General features: G+C 45.4%; 1 protein-coding gene across 7 annotated transcripts in view; it reads left to right on the top strand.

Annotated features, from left to right (window-relative positions):
- Window positions 1-1988: 1988 nt before the first annotated feature.
- Window positions 1989-18055, top strand: part of KLC1 (kinesin light chain 1) — a 185773-nt gene continuing 169706 nt past the window's right edge. For all 7 annotated transcript variants that reach the window (XM_033950972.1, XM_033950973.1, XM_033950976.1 and 4 more), the window contains exon 1: window positions 1989-2371. The gene's annotated coding sequence lies outside the window, so the exon portion shown is untranslated. The remainder of the gene's footprint in view (window positions 2372-18055) is intronic.

The raw sequence follows: 18055 nt of genomic DNA, 5'->3' as shown, positions 1-18055 counted from the left end.
AAATAACTGCTCAATCTAGGTAAGTTTTGTACTTATGTGCAATTTCAGAAGCACCTATGTCTTCACATAAAAACAAGCTTCATATATTTAAGTGGCTTTTAAAATTGCCCTTTTAGTGGGCACTAAATTGGAGAAAATGGGGGAAAATGAAAAAAGTTGAAAATTGTACGCAATTCATTTTAGGTGCTGCAAAGAGGCACATCTGGCACAGATTCTCTAATTGCTTTTAAGATTTTAGTTTGTCATAATTATTATGTTTATTTTAACTCATGTGAACCATTTAGTTTTTAGGCGGTATAGAAAAATTTTAAATAAATAAATAATAGCTCAAGGGTGCATCTAAGCTTTTATAGAATATTAGGATGAGGGTAAATAAAAAACTAAAGGCAAATACATTTAACGGGTTTAATGGAAGTAACTGTGAGTAATTGAACATATCACTTTTCTACATAGTCCCCATGCAAGACAACACATTTGTTGTATTGTTCAACGAGCTTCTGCATTTCTACAGAAAAGTTTTTGCATGCTCCTGAAGCAAGATGGGCACCGCTTTCTTTACTTCATCATGCTTTGTCATTTGCTCTCCGGGTCTCAGTGATGCAATGTCTCATCACCGATGACAATTCTCTGCAGAATGCTCAGATCTTCTTCATATCGTCTTAGGAACTGGGTCACAACCTCCACACGCTGTTGCTTGTGCAGATCAGTAAGCTCTTTGGGAACCCATCGTGCGCAGACTTTCCTGTATCCCAAGTCAACATGCATTATGGCACATGCAGATTCACGGCCGATAACCAAATTTTGCCGACAATTGAGACACTGTTAGCCATCAGTCTTCTCTAATCAAGGTGTCCACACTATCATAGTGCTCTTGTGTGTGTGATGTTGATGGGCAACCAGAACAACCGTCATTGGTTACACCTGTTTTTCCCACTTTAACCCTTTTTACCCACTCATAAATCTTTCGTTGATTCATGGTGCTATGTCCATACTGGGTCAATATCCCAGTCTCTTTTTTCTTGACCTTTTCTGAAACCAGCCCGAACTTTGAGTAGTTCTTGTTCAGTTGTATGATTGGAGCCTTCATTGTACTATTTTCAGCAATATTTTGCTGGCATGTGGAATTAATGCAATTGTTCTGTAGTTACAGTCCTTGGTTTTCGGTTTAGGTATAAACAGTGATCTCCAATTGGTTGGCCATGTTTTTTTTTCCTTCCAAATCTGTTGACACAGTTGAGTGAGGGCCATGATAGCACCTTTGGAGCCTTTTATTAAAGCTTTAATCACTGCTGTGACTTCTTTTAAAATATCTGGTTCTTTGACGTCAGTTTCCAGTTCAAGTTCCCCAGTTATCCTCATTGCCTTGTTTGTATAAATTTTCCGTATATTCTTTCCATCTCTTTTTAACGCTTTCTGGCCTAGAAACTTGTATTTGAATATATCAGTGTTAGTATTACTAAGTAACAGAGTTTAAATTTATTTCGGGGGGGGGGGGGGGTTAATTGGAAAATCTGAGTTGTGCTTTGAAAACTCTACTGGCTCTATTAAGTGCCACGGTTCTCAACCTTGGGATAGACTAGGAGGCACCCCTAGGTTTTAAGACTGCTTTAGTGAATACCTAGGAGAGAGATTTGCATTCAATTGGTCTGTGGTGTATGCATGTTTATGCCATTCATATTCATTGTCATCTTGCAACCCTAACTGGCTAGGTTAAGGCAGTGCTTCTCATCCCCGGCCTCAGGGCCAGCCGGCCTTTCTGGATAGTTACAGTAAACACGCATAAAAGATTTGCATACTGATGAGGCAATGCGTGTAAATCTATCTGAAGACTCTTTGGTCTGGATATGCTGAAAACCCGACTGGGTTAAGGAATGCCTTCGGCCTGAGGGTCAGGAGAAGGTTGAGAATCGCCGCAGCTGGAGTAAACAGCCAGCGGTTTTTGACGGCCGCGTTCCGCGCTCGCGGCTCTTTAAGAGGTGACAGATTACGTCAGGGCTCGCGCGTGGGGCATTGTGGGGCCGGAGGAGGAAACGCCATTTTCAGTGCGGGAGCCGGTCGGGCAGGGCGAGCGCAGAGACGGGGGCCTTCGTCAGCGGCATGAGGAAGCCAGTGGCCGCTCAGAGCTGATAGGGCGGCGCCTCCTGCTTCTGCCTCGGTGTTGTCGTCGCTTCGCTCTCTGACGCGCGCTCTGTCCGCCCATCCTCCTCCCCGTGCCGGGAAGGGGCGGACAGGCGGCGGCCCATCTCTCTCTCTCTCTCTCCGGCTCCCGGCGTCAGCACCTCGGTGGCGGAGAAGGCGCTAAGAGGAGGAGGAGGAGGACTCGGCTGCGGTCCCTCAGTCTCGGAGGAGGTTCAGCAGCCACACCGGAACGGTGAGTGACGCACGGGCGGTGCTGAGGGTGGGAGCGAGTGAGACGAACGCTGGGGGGGGGGGGGGGGGGACTGAAGGGACGGAGGTGGGATGAGAGGCGGCGGTGACAGGGCTGCGAAATGGTTAGGAGGGAGAAGGGGGCAATGGAGTGGATGGGGGTGGGCAGTAGGGAGCAACCAGGGTCTCTCTTGAGGGAATCGGTGGGGCCACACCCGCTGCTGCTGGCATGGGTACCGCGCCCCTCTTATGGCGTTTGCTATTCCGCCTGGGGAGGGGGAGGGGGGGGAATCTTAGCCTTTCACAATCAGCCCTGTGACCTCGGCCAGGTAGCCGCAGACCCTCCCTGTGCTGTGTTGTAAGGAGACCCGCATCGCGTGCGCTAGTCCTAGGCCAAGTTTCCCTTCGAGCAGAGTGTGCATGTACGCTGTCGATTCCTACACAGAGACGAGGGAGCCTCTGGTTTTCCACTGATGTAAAATTCCCTTGTCTGTGTCACCGGCTTTTTGTGTTGTGGCTCGGATTGTGATTGTGAAGCTGGGGCTGTGCGCTTCATGCTAATGAGCTCATTAGAGAGGAGTTCGCGCAGGAAGACTGGAGAACAAAGCGGGGAGATGAACACCAATGTGATTCTCTCATCCCAAGGTGATGACAGGCCGTATTTAAGTAGGTTGTTCAGTATCTTTGATGATGAAACTTTAAAGATGGCTCAGGCAGTTCCTTATTTTATGTTAAAGCTGAGTTTTTTTTTTTTTTAAACAAGGTTACTGCAGTTAGGAGTCTTATAATGGGAAGTTAGTAAATATCTCCAGCTATATCTTGGGTATTAGCTAATGTTAAAAGCTATATTGTACTTAGCTCTACAGTTATGTATGTTGGCTCCAGAAATAGGATCCCATTCCTATTTGTGTAAAATCGGAAAGAAATTCTGTGAACTGAGTGCATTTCTTACCTTTTATGTAGGATTTGCTATTTCAATCAAATGGTTTTTTTGCAGACTGCATGCCTCTGCAATTGTAATTTAGTTCTATTCTTTGAAGCGGTTGTTTCTTTGAAGATTCATACCCTGCTGATATTTAATCAGTTGTAAATGTACATTAACCTCTTTTGATTTTTTTTTCACTGCTGCCTTGGAGCAGATTCTTGTCTTTTTTTTTTTTTTTTTTACCCTTACTTCTACAAAGCCAGAAAGAGCAAATTTGCTCTAATTTTCTCCCTTAAATATGTGTCACAGTTCTATCAATTTCTGAATTAGTTTATGAAGAAGTGCATGGAGGTGGTTTTTGGATTACGGTATTTAATGTTTCAGCTTAGACTTTCTAAGAACATAAAGAATAGCCTTACTGGTTCTAGCCCAGTATGTCATCACTGACCAATTCAGGTCACTAGTACCTGGCAAAAATCCAAATAGTAGCAACATTCCATACTACTGATCCAAACCTTTCTTAAAACCAGCTATGTTAACCACTCTTACCAAAACCTTTCCAGAGCTTAACTATTATCTGAGTAAAAAAGATTTCCTCCTTTTGGTTTTAAAAGTATTTTGCCGTAACTTCAATTGTCCCCTAGGCTTTGTAATTTTTGACAGAGTAAAAAATCGGTCTACTTCTATTCGTTCTACACCATTCAGGATTTTGTAGACTTTAATCATATCTTTCTTCAGCCCTTCCTTGGTTGCTCTTCTTTGATCCTTTTCTAGTTTCGCTATATTTTCTTTAGATAAGGTGACTAGAATTGAACACAATACTCAAGGTGAGGTCACACCATGGAGCAATACAGAGGTATTATAACATTCAAAGGGCTAGATTCACTAAAGCAGAGGTAGGGAACTCTGGTCCTCAAGAGCCGTATTCCAGTCGGGTTTTCAGGATTTCCCCAATGAATATGCATGAGATCTATTTGCATGCACTGCTTTCAATGCATTGGGGAAATCCTGAAAACCCGACTGGAAAACAGCAATTGATTCACTATCAAGTTGAATGATTTGTCTGGAAATGCAAATCATTTGCATGCAAACTCTGACTTAAAAACGATTGAGTCGGGGCAGACCTTGATAGCAGTGACAGGAGAAGCAGCCTCCTGTCACTGCTGTCTGGGTTTCTGCTGGCTTAAAATTAAAAAAAAAAAAAAAAATCAGGCCCCTGATGCATCATGTGATGCATGGGGAGGGGCCTAAGGCCCTGATTGGATGAGGTGCCTCAGGCTCCTCCATTGGGAGGGGCCTGTGGCACCTCAGCCAATCAGGGACTTCCTTAGGGAGGAGTCTAAGGAAGTCCCTGATTGGCCCTTATTTGGTCAGACGATCTTTGACTGGGTGACCAGAGAATTGGATAGAGGATGTGTGCTAGATGTGATATATTTAGATTTTAGCAAAGCCTTTGACAGTGTTCCACATAGACGTCTAATAAATAAACTGAGTGCCCTTGGGATGGGTCCCAAAGTGACGGGCTGGGTTAAGAACTGGTTGAGTGGAAGGCAACAGAGATCACTCTGAGGAAATGGATGTCACCAGTGGTGTGCCTCAAGGTTCTGTTCTTGGGCCTGTTCTTTTTAACATTTTTATAAATGATATTGCTGAAGAGTTGGGTAAGATTTGCTTCTTTGCAGATGATACCAAAATCTACAATAGAGTAGAAACGCCGGATGGTGTGAATAATATGAAGAAAGACCTGGTGAAGAATGGTCTGAAATTTGGAAACTAAAATTTAATGCTAAGAAATGCAAGGTCATGCATTTCTGCTGCAAAAACCCGAGGAAACGGTACAGTTTAGGGGGTGAAGAACTTATGTGTATAACAAAAGAGCGGGACTTGAGTGTGATTGTATGTGATGATCTTAAGGTGGCCAAACAGGTTGAAAAGGTGATGGAGAAAGCTAGAAGAATGCTAGGTTGCATAGGGAGAGGTATGGCCAGTAGGAAAAAGGAGGTATTGATGCCCCTGTATAAGACTTTGGTGAGAACTCATTTAAAATATTGTGTACAATTCTGGAGGCCACACCTTCAAAAAGATATAAAAAAAGATGAAATCTGTCGGTCCAGAGGAAGGCTACTAAAATGGTGTGTGGTCACCACCATAAGGCGTATGGGGAAAGACTTGACGATCTCAATCTGTATACTTTGGAGGAAAGGCGGGAGAGGGGAGATATGATAGACGTTTAAATGCCTATGTAATGTAAATGCGCATGAGTCGATTCTCTTTCATTTGAAAGGAAACTCTGCAACGAGAAGGCATAGGATGAAGTTAAGAGGTGATAGGCTCCAGAGTAATCTAAGGAAATAATTTTATACAGAAAAGATGGTAGATGCATGGAATAGTCTCCCGGAAGAGGTGGTGGAGACAGACTGTGTCTGAATTTAAGAGGACCTGGGATAGGCACGTGGGATCTCTCGGAGAGAGAAAGAGATAATGGTTACTGCGGATGGGCAGGCTAGATGGGTCATTTGGCCTTTGTCTGCCATCATGTTTGTCATCCTCTTCTTTTTAAAAAAAATAATTCCTAGCATTTGCATTTTTGGTCGCCACTGCCATACATTGAGCAGAAGGTTTCATCATATTGTCCACAATGACACCCAGATCTTTTTCTTGGGCACTAACCCACAAGGTGGACCCTAGCATTGGGTATCTAACTATATGATTTGGGTTATTTTTTCCAGTGTGCATCACTTTGCATTTGTCCACATTAAATTTCTTCTGCCATTGAGAGACATGGCCATTTAACCCTACCCTCTGTTTTCTGTCCAGTAACCAAATCCTAATCCGCAACTGAACATTGCCTCCTATCCTATGACTCTTTAATTTTCTCAGGATCCTCTCATGTGGAACTTTGTCAAAAGCTTTCTAAAAATCTAGATACACTACATCAACCAGCTCACCTTTAACTACATGTTTATTCATACCTTCAAGGAAGTCATACAAATTGGTGAGGCAAGATTTCCCTCGGCTGGCACTGTCTCATTAAATTATGTTTGTCTACGTGTTTCACAATTTTTATTTTTTTAATAATTGTTTCCACCATTTTGCCTGGCACTGATGTTGGGCTGTAATTTCCCAGATCTCCCCTGGAACCCTTTTAAAAAATCGACGTAACATTGGCCACCCTCCAATCTTCAGGCATTACAGACGATTTTAGTGACAGGTTACAGATTTACTAATAGCAGGTCAGCAATTTCATGTTTTAGTTCTTTCAGTACCCTGGGATATATACCATCAGGTCCAGGTGATTTATCACTCTTAACTTGTTGATTTGGCTTAGTATTTTTTTTAGTTTCACCGAGATTTCTTTCAATTCTTCTACCTTGTCACCCTTGAAAACCATTAACATTTCAGATAGATCTCTTACATATTCTTATGTAAAGACCGAAGAAAAGAATTAATTCATTCTCTCTATGGCCTTATCTTCCTTGAGCAACCCCTTTTGCTCCCTGATCATCCAGTGGTTCCACAGATTCCCTCACAGGTTTTCTGCTTCTGATATACCTAAAAAAAATTGTTTCTTTGAGTTTTTTGCCTCTTTGGCAAGTTTCTCTTCATATTCTTTTTTTTTTTTAGCTTGCTTTATCAATGCATATAACTTGCCGTTTCTTATTTTGAGGGTCATTTACTAACATTAATGGATGTTTGTTATAAGATTCATCACCTAAAACGGGGGTCTCCAAACTTTTCGCCACGAGGGCCACATTGGGTACTTCAGCACTTTTCAGCAGGCTATAGTAAAAAAAAAAAAAAGATTTAATTCTAGATATGAGTTTTTTTTATTGAAAGCAGAAAATTTTATAAACTAATTAGAGTATGTGAGATTAAATTATATTAATGACAACAAACTCTCAGCAAATTCTCATATTTTCATCACAAATGATAATAAAACCATTAATATGAATAATGGAACTGTTTGTTTTTAAAATCTTATTAAATTGAGGATCAAATTTTGAAATGCTAATTACAAGTAGGAACTTCAAATGTTTATCAGATAAATTTGCCCTGTATTTTGAATTGATCAACTTTTCTCTTTCCCATCCATGTAAATAAAAAACCTGTAAAAAGAATAAATTTATAAATAATTATAAGAACATAAGAAATGGCTTCGCCGGATCAGACTCTAGGTCCATCCAGTCCGGCGACCCGCACCCGCGGAGGCCAAGCCAGGTGTTCCCTGCTGAGAAACCTTGTTTACTCGTATCCCCCAATGTGATTTGCAAGAAGGTGTGCATCCAACTTGCTCTTGAATCCCAGAAATTATTAAAATCACAAGAACTCCATACAAGCAAATATGTGAATAAGTGAATACAAACTTTTAAATTTAAATTTTTGCAATTACAAATTTAATATTACACTGCACCACTGCAAGTATTCTTATGGACAATTAATCGTAACGACTAGTAACAAACTTCCACATTCAATTTAAAGATTAGTCACAGCACCAGAGCTACCTACAATGCTGCGATTTGACACTTTCGATTGAGGCCGAACCACTACGAAGAAATACCACGAAGAATACAACTTCGATTCAGTATTAAATAATGTTGTGAATAATATTAATATTAAGATATTATGGAATATCAATATACTGTACTTTGAACACAATTTTAACTAATGCACTTGAAATCTATCAACACCCCATGTTCTGGGTTTTTGGGGTATTTTTGTGGATTCTCATTGGAAAATTAGTCCATTTGGCACATTTCTGCACAATTTTTCCATGGGCTGGATATGGCCCACGGGCTGTACTTTGGCAACTCCTGACCTAAAATGACCCTGTTTCTGTTGTCGGAGCTTTGTTTCAGTAGACTCTACTGATAAATTTTAATCTTGATGCAGAAATAATTTTTTGTTCTACATTTGTCCTTTGTACCCCTGATAACCCAAAATTTTCTTAAGTCTGGTCTGTACCTAAGGAAAAACTGTATATAATGTTTAAACAATATGAGATTTTTGGCTTCATTTTTTTTCCTTTATTTTAAACACACAACATTTTTATTTTTCACAAAACAAAATGGCCCTCTTAAAGGCATAGGAAGTTCTGCACTACATTGCCAACAAGACGTACTTGGTTTGTTAGGCTTCTCGTGCTTGACTGGCATCATGATGGTGCTTGGAGCTGCAGCTGAAACTAGATTTGAATTGAGGTCTGTAGGCAAGCTATATTTGGCCTTTGGCATTCTGTTGATGGGGTGTAAAAAAAAAAACACCCAACAGTTTGTCAGTTTGAAGTACAGTACTGGGTTCCAGCCTCAGTAAAACTCTATCTATAATCAGAAGTGTGAGCAGTGGAGCCCTAGAATTACATGACAGGAGACAGTTGATATTTTTTTGTTTGACATACCATTTCTGTGCAGCTTTAGTAGTATGGGCTTAATATAAATTCAGCAGTTGGTTGTTCAGTATGTCCTTAATCTAAATTTTACTTTTTTCTTGCACAGCCATCAGTGACTTTCAAGTATTTGGAAACTTCTACTTCATTAGGCCTACCATTAAAACGTAAAAAAAAACCCCATAGGCCATATGGTCTTTTATCTTCCTTAATTTTTTTTTTAATTAAATTTAGTCTGTCTGTCCGTGCCATCTACTTTCCTTTCACATACAAAAATCCATTGTACTTGTCCCAAGCTTTCTTGAATCAGATACAGTTTTTAACTTGAAGCCATTCCATGTATTTACTATCTTTTCTGTGAAAGTATCTTCTGAGTCTATCCCCTTTCACCTTCATCCTATGCCCCCTCATTCCAGAGTTTCCTTTCAATTGAAAGACTTGCCTCATGTATTTATGCCATGTAGGTATTTAAAGGTCTATCATATCTCCTGTCTTTTCTTCCAAAGTATATATCTTGAGATCTATAAATCTGTCCCCATATATTTTGACTAAGACCACTGACCATTTTAGTAGCCATCTTCTGGACTCCATTCTAGTTATATCTTTTTGAAGGTACAGTCTCCAGAAATGTACATAACTTTCTAAATGGGGTGTCACTAGAATCTAATACAGGGGCAACATCTCCCTTTTTCTTACTGGTCATTCTTCTCCTTATGTATCCAAGCTTCTTTCTAGCTTTCTTCATTGCCTTTTCTACCTGTTTGGCCACCTTAAGGTCATTGCATATGATTACAGTACATCCAAGTTTGCTGCTTCTTTTTTTTTTTTTTTTTTGCACCAATGTTCTTTAACTCCCAAACTGTACTGTTCCCTCAAGTTTTTGCAGCCCAAATGCATGACCCTGCATTTCTTAGCTTTAAATCTTAGCTGCCAAATTCTGGACCATTCTTCAGGCTTGTCTAGGTCCTTCCTCATATCATCTACACCATTGGGGATGTCTACCCTATTGCAGATTATCCCAGGACAAGCAGGCATGATATTCTCACATGTGGGTGACGTCATCTACGGAGCCCCAGCGCGGACAGCTTTTCAAGCAAACTTGATTGAAGTTTCAAATTTGCTATGCTGCACCACGCATGTGCATGCCTTCTTGCCCACTAGAGGGCGCATCCCCACCTCGTGGTCCTCAGTTCAGTTTTTTCCGCAGAGCCAGAAGCCCTGTGGAATTTGTGCTCTTCTAATTTGCCTTCTGACACCGCGGCTGAGTGGTTTTTTCTCGGTTGCTGTGCTTAATTTGTGTTTTTATTTTGTTCGTGTTTCTTTTTTCGTAAAAAAAAAAAAAAATACAATTTTTCTTTCGGCTCCGGGGGCTCCCGGTAGCCGCGGCCGCGGGACCTCGTTCGTTCCCGGCCGGTTTTTGGGCTCATGTCCCGTCCCTTGACGGGCTTTAAAAAGTGCACCCGGTGCGATCGGCTGCTTTCCATCACCGATCCCCACCGGTGGTGCTTACTTTGTCTGGGTCCTGAGCACCCGACCGACTCCTGCACTCGGTGCTCTACTTTTCAGCCAAGAGCTCTCCGCCGTCTTCGCGCTTGGATTGCGGAGCTCTTCGCTGTCGACCCCGCGGCAGGGATGGCCTCGACGTCCGCCTCAGCTTCGGCCCCGGCCTTGACCTCGGCCTCGACTCCCTCGACCTCGCCCCGACAGCCTGCTTCGTCGAAGCCGGCGTCCTCGACCCCGAAGTCGACGGTGGGTAAGTCCTCACTTCCTTCTTCTCTTCCAGCCTCGAAGAAGCCATCCTCGGGCTCATCGACAGGGGCGGGTGGGTCGTCCTCGGCCCCGCCCCAAGCGTCGAAGTCGGGTGCCCCGCGGGAATACTCGAGACCGAGGTCGCCCTCGAGGGAGCACCCACCGGCCCAGGATCTGCCGACTATGATGGGGGTTCCCGTCTTTCAAGACTTGCTCCGTGCGCTCATTGCCTCGGAACTGTCCGGTGCCCTCGCGCACCTCCAGCCGTCTTCGGCCTCGTCGGCCTCGGTCTCGGTACCCTCGACTTCGGCCCTCGGGGTGGCTTCAGCCTCGACCCCGACCTTGCCCTCGACCTCGGTTGACCAGCCTGAGCGGAGCGTGCGGCCTCGGGACAAGGTGCGGAGGGTTCGGAGGATCTCTTCCTCTTCTTCCTCGTCGAGGTCCTCCCAGGGCTCCTCTCCCTTGGGTCGGCCTCGGGCGAAGCATCGGCCGAGGAAGCCCAAACGTCAACGGGGCTCTCCTCGACGCCGCGGTCGCTCCTCGCCGACCGAGGCTGAGACCCTGCGGGTCTCCGAGCTCCGCCTCGATAATCCGAGGCTTTTCCGGTCGTCCGAGGTGGAGTTTTCGAGGGACTCTTCGCCGAGACGGAAGGGGCGTGCCTCGGTGCCTCATACCCCGGGGACTTCCCGCAGGGGTTCCTCGGGGCATGGGCGGTCCCCGACCCCGTCGAGGTCGCTGGGTACGGCTTCTTGGGGTTCGGGGTCTGGCACCGGTAAGGAGCCTCGTTACTCCCGTGAGGCTTCCCCTTCTTTTTTGGTGACGCGGGCTTCTCGATCTCCCTCTCTGCCTTCGAAGCCCTCCTCCTTTTCCAGATTTGTGCTTGAGATGGGGAGGGCTTTGGACCTTGACCTTATGTCAGGCTCTCAATACACGAAGGAATTTTTGGAGGAGCAGGATTTGCCCTCTCCCCCAAGGTAGACTCCTCGTCTGCCTCTCAACAAGGTTCTACATCAAACCTTCCTGAGAAACTTGGACTCACCTCTTACAGTCACAGCGGTTCCATCAAAGATGGAGTCGAAGTAGCGTATGGTCCCTTGAAAGGGCTTCGACAAAGCACAGCTGTCCCACCAGTCGTTGCTGGTGGAGTCTGCGTTAAAGAAGTCTCAGCCTTCTAGGGTCTCTGCTGCGGTCCCCCCCGGGCGGGAGGGACGGACCCTGGACAAGTTTGGTCGTCGCCTCTATTCCAACTCCATGATGGCTGCCAGGGTCCTTAATTACGCATTCACCTTCTCATCCTATTTAAGGCAGATGGTGAAGGCGTTGCCCAGGTATTATGGGGTCATGCCGGATTCCCATAAGGGGAATTTTGGTACCTTTATGGCCAATTTGTCTCAGCTGCGTCTCTACCTTTTTCACGCAGTTTACGATGCGTTTGAGTTGGCCTCTCGTGTATCCGCCTTTGCGGTGGCGATGCGCCGTCTCGCATGGCTTCGTACCCTGGATATGGACCCGAACTTGCAAGAACGTCTGGCCAATCTTCCATGTGTGGGCTCCGAGTTGTTCGATGAGTCCTTGGAGGCGGCGACCAAACGCTTGTCTGAACATGAGCGCTCTATCGTCTCAATGGTCTGTCCTAAACCCCGGGCCCCGCCGCAGAAGCCGTTTAGACCTCCTCCGCGGCGATACCCGCAGAAGTCGACGCCGGCTTTCTCGAGGCCTCCACCCCGGCATCCCCCTCAGCAGGGCAGAGCGTCCCAACCAAAGCCTCAGGCGCAAGGGGCGTCTAAACCGGCTCCGTCTTTTTGACGTGATGCGCGGTTGGGGGCGGGCCCCCTCCGCACTGTCAAAGGACCCCCTTCCTATCGGGGGCCGATTGCAGGCCTTTCTTCCAGCCTGGGCCGAGATCATGTCGGACGCTTGGGTGCTCCGGATCATCTCCGAGGTTACTCGCTAAACTTCTTAGCCATGCCGCCAGAACATCCGCCGGGGGCTTCTCTTGGCTGTCGAGACCAGCTTCCTCTTCTCCTGTCGGAAGCCAGGTCCTTGTTGAGCCTTCGGGCGGTGGAGCCCGTGCCCCCGAACCAAAGGGGACGGGGGTTTTACTCCCGTTACTTTTTGGTCCCGAAGAAGACAGGGGACTTACGCCCCATTCTGGACCTCCGGAGGCTCAACAAGTTCCTTGTCCGGGAGAAGTTCCGTATGTTGTCCCTTCCAGTCCTGTACCCTCTGTTAGAATCGGGGGACTGGATGTGCTCCCTGGACCTGAAGGAAGCATATACTCATGTTCCGGTGCATCCCGCCTTCCGCAAGTTCCTCAGGTTCCAGGTGGGGGAGTTGCACCTCCAGTATCGGGTCCTCCCCTTTGGACTGGCTTCGTCCCCTCGAGTCTTCACGAAGTGTATGGTGGTGGTCGCGTCAGCCCTGAGATCTCGGGGGCTGCAGGTGTTTCCCTACCTGGACGATTGGCTGATCAAGGCGTCCTCCAAGGAAGGGGTTATTTCAGCGACCCGACAGACTATCATCTTCCTTCAATGTCTGGGGTTCGAAGTGAACTTCCCCAAGTCTCAGTTGTGCCCGACTCAATCCCTTCAGTTTATCGGGGCCGTGCTGGACACGGTTCGCCTCCGTTCGTTCCTCCCCCCGCCACGGTTGGAGGTCCTGCTTCGATTGAGTCGCCAGGTTTCGTTGCTGCCCTCAGTTTCGGTGCAGCGCATGATGGTTCTGCTTGGCCACATGGCGTCGACGGTCCATGTCACTCCGTTCGCCCGTTTGCACCTGAGGCTTCCTCAGTGGACCTTGGCCTCCCAGTGGCGTCAGGATCGGGACCCAGTCTCCTCCCCTATAACTGTGACTCCTTCCTTGAGACGCTCGCTCCGTTGGTGGACCAACTCTTCCAATCTTTCCGGGGGTTTGCTCTTTCTCGTTCCTCCGCATCGCAAGGTCCGGACCACGGACTCTTCGGAGTACGCGTGGGGAGCTCATCTGGACGGTCTGCGGACTCAAGGTCTATGGTCGGCAGAGGACCGGAGTTGTCACATCAATGTTTTAGAACTTCGTGCCATTTTTCTGGCTGCTCGAGCGTTCTGCCACCTGCTGCACGATCAGGTAGTCCTTGTGCAGACGGACAACCAGGTGGCCATGTATTATGTGAACAAACAAGGGGGAACGGGCTCTTGGTCCCTGTGCCGGGAAGCCCTGCGCCTTTGGGAATGGGCGGTCTCCCAGAACATCTTCCTGCGGGCGGTTTACATTCAGGGAGAGAAGAATTGTCTGGCCGACAAACTCAGTCGTCTTCTCCAGCCGCACGAGTGGTCGCTAAACTCCCGAGTTCTGCGCGAGGTCTTCGACCACTGGGGGACTCCTCAGGTGGATCTGTTTGCCTCCCCGGAGACTCGCAAACTGCCCCTCTATTGTTCTCGGATGTACTCCCCGGACCGTCTCGAGGCCGACGCCTTTCTTCTCGACTGGGGAGGGAGGTTCCTTTATGCGTTTCCTCCTTTCCCTCTGATCTTGAGGACGTTGGTTCATCTCAAGGCATCCAGAGCCACTATGATTCTCATTGCGCCTCGTTGGCCTCGTCAGCACTGGTTCTCCCTGCTCCTTCAACTCAGTGTCAGGGAGCCTCTGCTTCTGCCTGTCTTTCCCTCTCTGCTGTCTCAGAGTTGGGGTTCGCTGTTGCATCCCAATCTTCAGTCTTTACATCTGACGGCTTGGTTCCTTTCCCCATGACTTCACAGGTTTCTCAGTCTGTGAGGGAGGTTCTGGAAGCCTCGCGCAAGGTCTCGACTAGGCTTTGTTATTCTCAGAAGTGGACCAGATTTTCTTCCTGGTGTTCCTCGAATCATCTGGATCCGAGTTCGGTTCCGGTGTCTTCGGTTCTGGAATATTTGTTGCATTTGTCCAAGTCTGGGCTGAAGACGACTTCCATTAGGGTGTATCTCAGTGCGATTGCTGCTTTCCATCGGCATCTCGAGGGTCGATCTCTCTCTCTCTTCATCCTCTGGTGATTCGTTTCATGAGGGGTCTAGTGAATGTTAATCCTCCTTTGAAACCTCCTCCTGTAGTTTGGGATCTTAATGTGGTTTTGGCTCAACTGATGAAGCCTCCCTTCGAGCCTATTGACAAATCTCATCTTAAGTTTCTCACTTGGAAGGTGATCTTTTTGCTTGCGCTCACGTTCGCTCGTCGGATTAGCGAGCAGCAGGCTTTGGTTGCGGACCCGCCCTTTACTATGTTCCATCATGACAAGGTGGTTCTTCGCACCCATCCTAAATTTTTACCTAAGGTTGTGTCTGATTTCCACCTCAATCAGTCCATTGTTCTTCCGGTGTTTTTTCCGAAGCCCCACTCTCTTCCTGGGGAGGCGGCGCTTCACACGCTTGACTGTAAGAGAGCGTTGACCTTTTATCTTCAACGCACCAAGTCTCATCGGAAGGTTCCTCAATTATTTTTGTCCTTTGATCCTAATCGGTTGGGACGTCCTGTTTCCAAGCGCACCTTGTCCAACTGGTTGGCTGCTTGTATTTCTTTTTGCTACGCTCAGGCTGGTCTCGCGCTTCATGGTCGGGTCACGGGACGTAAGGTCCGAGCAATGGCAGCTTCTGTGGCGTTCCTCCGGTCTACTCTGGTGGAGGATATCTGCAAGGCTGCCACTTGGTCTTCGGTTCATACTTTCACCTCCCACTACTGCCTGGATACGTTATCCAGGAGTGACGGCCGGTTTGGCCAGTTAGTTTTGCGTAATCTGTTTTCCTAAATTGCCATCCTCCCACCTGCCCTTTTTTGGTTGGCTTGGAGGTCACCCACATGTGAGAATATCATGCCTGCTTGTCCTGGGATAAAGCACAGTTACTTACCGTAACAGGTGTTATCCAGGGACAGCAGGCATATATTCTCACAACCCGCCCTCCTCCCCGGGGATGGCTTCTTTGCTGGCTATGGAACTGAGGACCACGAGGTGGGGATGCGCCCTCTAGTGGGCAAGAAGGCATGCACATGCGTGGTGCAGCATAGCAAACTTGAAACTTCAATCAAGTTTGCTTGAAAAGCTGTCCGCGCTGGGGCTCCGTAGATGACGTCACCCACATGTGAGAATATATGCCTGCTGTCCCTGGATAACACCTGTTACGGTAAGTAACTGTGCTTTTTGGTGTCATCCATGCTTGTTGATCCTATCCATAGCATGCAGATGTCTTGTCTTTTTTTTTTTTTTTTTAAGTGCAGTATTAAAAACAAAAAACAACCCTCCAAAAATATTACCCAAAAAAGAACAAAGTGTTACAGTGGGTGTAAACAAATTAATACTGTTACTTTAATGTGAATGATTTTGAAAATAATATGAATATTTATTTTCTAACACCCAACAAATGCATTCAGGTACACATCAGTATATGAAGAGTCAGCAAGCTACTCACTATTATTTAACAAGTGGAGAAAAGACCTCAGCGTCGCATTGGGATTAGACAAATCCTCCGGAGTTAGCAGCTTCAAATATAACAATTTAAAGGTGCAGACACATCCTCAGTCATAAAAACTCCACTGTTCTAGTCATTATTTTGTTTAAGTTAAAAAACTAACATCGATACAGAGCATATTTCAACTCTCCACTCTCATAGATTATCATCTTGGTAAAAAATAAAGAACTTTCTGCTACAAGGATCTTCAATAGATGATATGTGCAGAGTCTAAAGAAAGTAAAGGATCCAGATCGATCTCCTATGGATCCCTCTCATCCAACTCCCGACAGGGCCCCTGTTTCGCTATAAGTCACTTCGTCAGGGGAATAAGCTTTAGCTTGAGCCTAACTCTTCAAAATGCTGCCTCCATTTTAGTTATTTCATATTTCAAAATTATTTGATATCTGCTTGTTTAAATCCAAAGAGCACTGAACTACTTCCCTCTAGAAAAAGAGGAAATGTTGAGCTCAAAAGAGGATCTAAGCACCACTTGTACTGTCTTTGTCTATGCTTCCTATAAATCCTTGCAAGTCTCATCTTCACTCATCAAAAAAAATCTGTTATAGATAAATACAAGCAATAGAAATTTTCGTATGTTTAACTGAAATGGAATGTCCGAAAACAGTCATATGCATATGACTATCTCCCATCTCCAACTGGTCCGTGGGTTTTTCCCCTAAATGGGGATTCTTCAGGGAGCAAATCTAATAAGCAGAAAGATATGTAGTATTTATCAAGAAAAATATATACTCATTTTCAAAGTCCTTGGGCACACACAAAGTACCAGAGTAACCTGTGGTACTTTGTGTGTCTAAGTGCTTTGAAAATGAGCCCTGTAATGTGTTTTTCAAAATAAGTTTGGGGTAAATATATTAAGAATTGCTGAAGGTTATTATGTGGACTTGATATGGATTAGCTAAATGTATTTTCTTTCTAGATATAGATTGCACTATTTGTTCTTAGCTAATACTTTATTTTCTGTACAAGGTTAATTCTTGATGCTGTATGTTTAAAATTGATTTAAAAAAAAGAATTGCTGAAGGGCTTTCAGGTAATATTTGCCTCTTTTCGAATACCAAAATCTGCAATAGAGTAGACGCCTCTAAAGGTGTGGATAACCTGAGTAAGGATCTAGCAAAGCTTGAAGAATGGTCTGAAATTTGGCAGCTAAACTTTAATGATAAGAAATGTAAGATCATGCATTTGGGCTGCAAAAACCTGAGAAAGCTACAGTTAGCAGGGTGAAGAACTTTTATGCACAAAAGAGAAGGGGGACTTGGGTATGATAGTGTGTGATGATCTTAAGGCAGTCAAACAGGTTGAAAAGGCGATTGGGAAAGCTTGAAGGATGCTAGTGTGCATAGGGAAAGATATAGCCAGTAGAAAAAAGGAGATATTGATGCCCACTTTGGTAAGACCTCATTTAGAATATTGTGTACAAGTCTGAAGACCACACCTTCATAAAGGTATAAACAGCATGGAGTTGGTCCAGAGAGAGGCTACTAAAATGGTTGGTTCTCTTTGTATGGGACAGATTTAAATTTTTTAATATGTACTGTATACTTTGGAGGATAGGCGGGAGGGGAAAGATTTAGATATTTAAATACCTATGTGGCACAAATAGGCATGAGGCCAGTCTTTCAAGTGAAAGGAAATGTCAGGGTGAGAGGGAATTAGATGAAGCTCAGAGGTGATTGGCTCAGGTGTAATCTACTTTTTGACAGAAAGGGTGATGGATGACACATCGAATAGTCTTCCAGTACAGGTGGTGGTGGATACAAAGACTGTCTGAACTCAAGAAACATAGTAGATGACGGCAGATAAAGACCCGAATGGTCCATCCAGTCTGCCCAACCTGATTCAATTTAAATTTTTTCTTCTTAGCTATTTCTGGGCAAGAATCCAAAGCTCTACCCGGTACTGTGCTTGGGTTCCAACTGCCTAAATCTCCCTCAAAATCTACTCCATCCCATCTAAACCCAAGAAAGCATGGGACAGGCACATGGGATCTCTTTGTAATGGTGTGCACAAAAATACTAGTACATGTATATCAAATTAAATAAATCGGAACCAATTGGCATCGAAATGTGGATTTGAGAAACAGTGGTCAATTTGTTTTGGCATGCAAATCTCTAGAACTTAAGGATTGCTAATGTATTCCTGATCTTTTTAAGC

This window comes from Geotrypetes seraphini, chromosome 7 (assembly GCF_902459505.1).
Source record: "Geotrypetes seraphini chromosome 7, aGeoSer1.1, whole genome shotgun sequence".
In the NCBI taxonomy this organism is placed as follows: domain Eukaryota; kingdom Metazoa; phylum Chordata; class Amphibia; order Gymnophiona; family Dermophiidae; genus Geotrypetes; species Geotrypetes seraphini.
Note: the sequence above shows the minus strand (reverse complement) of the source record. Positions and strands in the feature narration are given on the sequence as shown.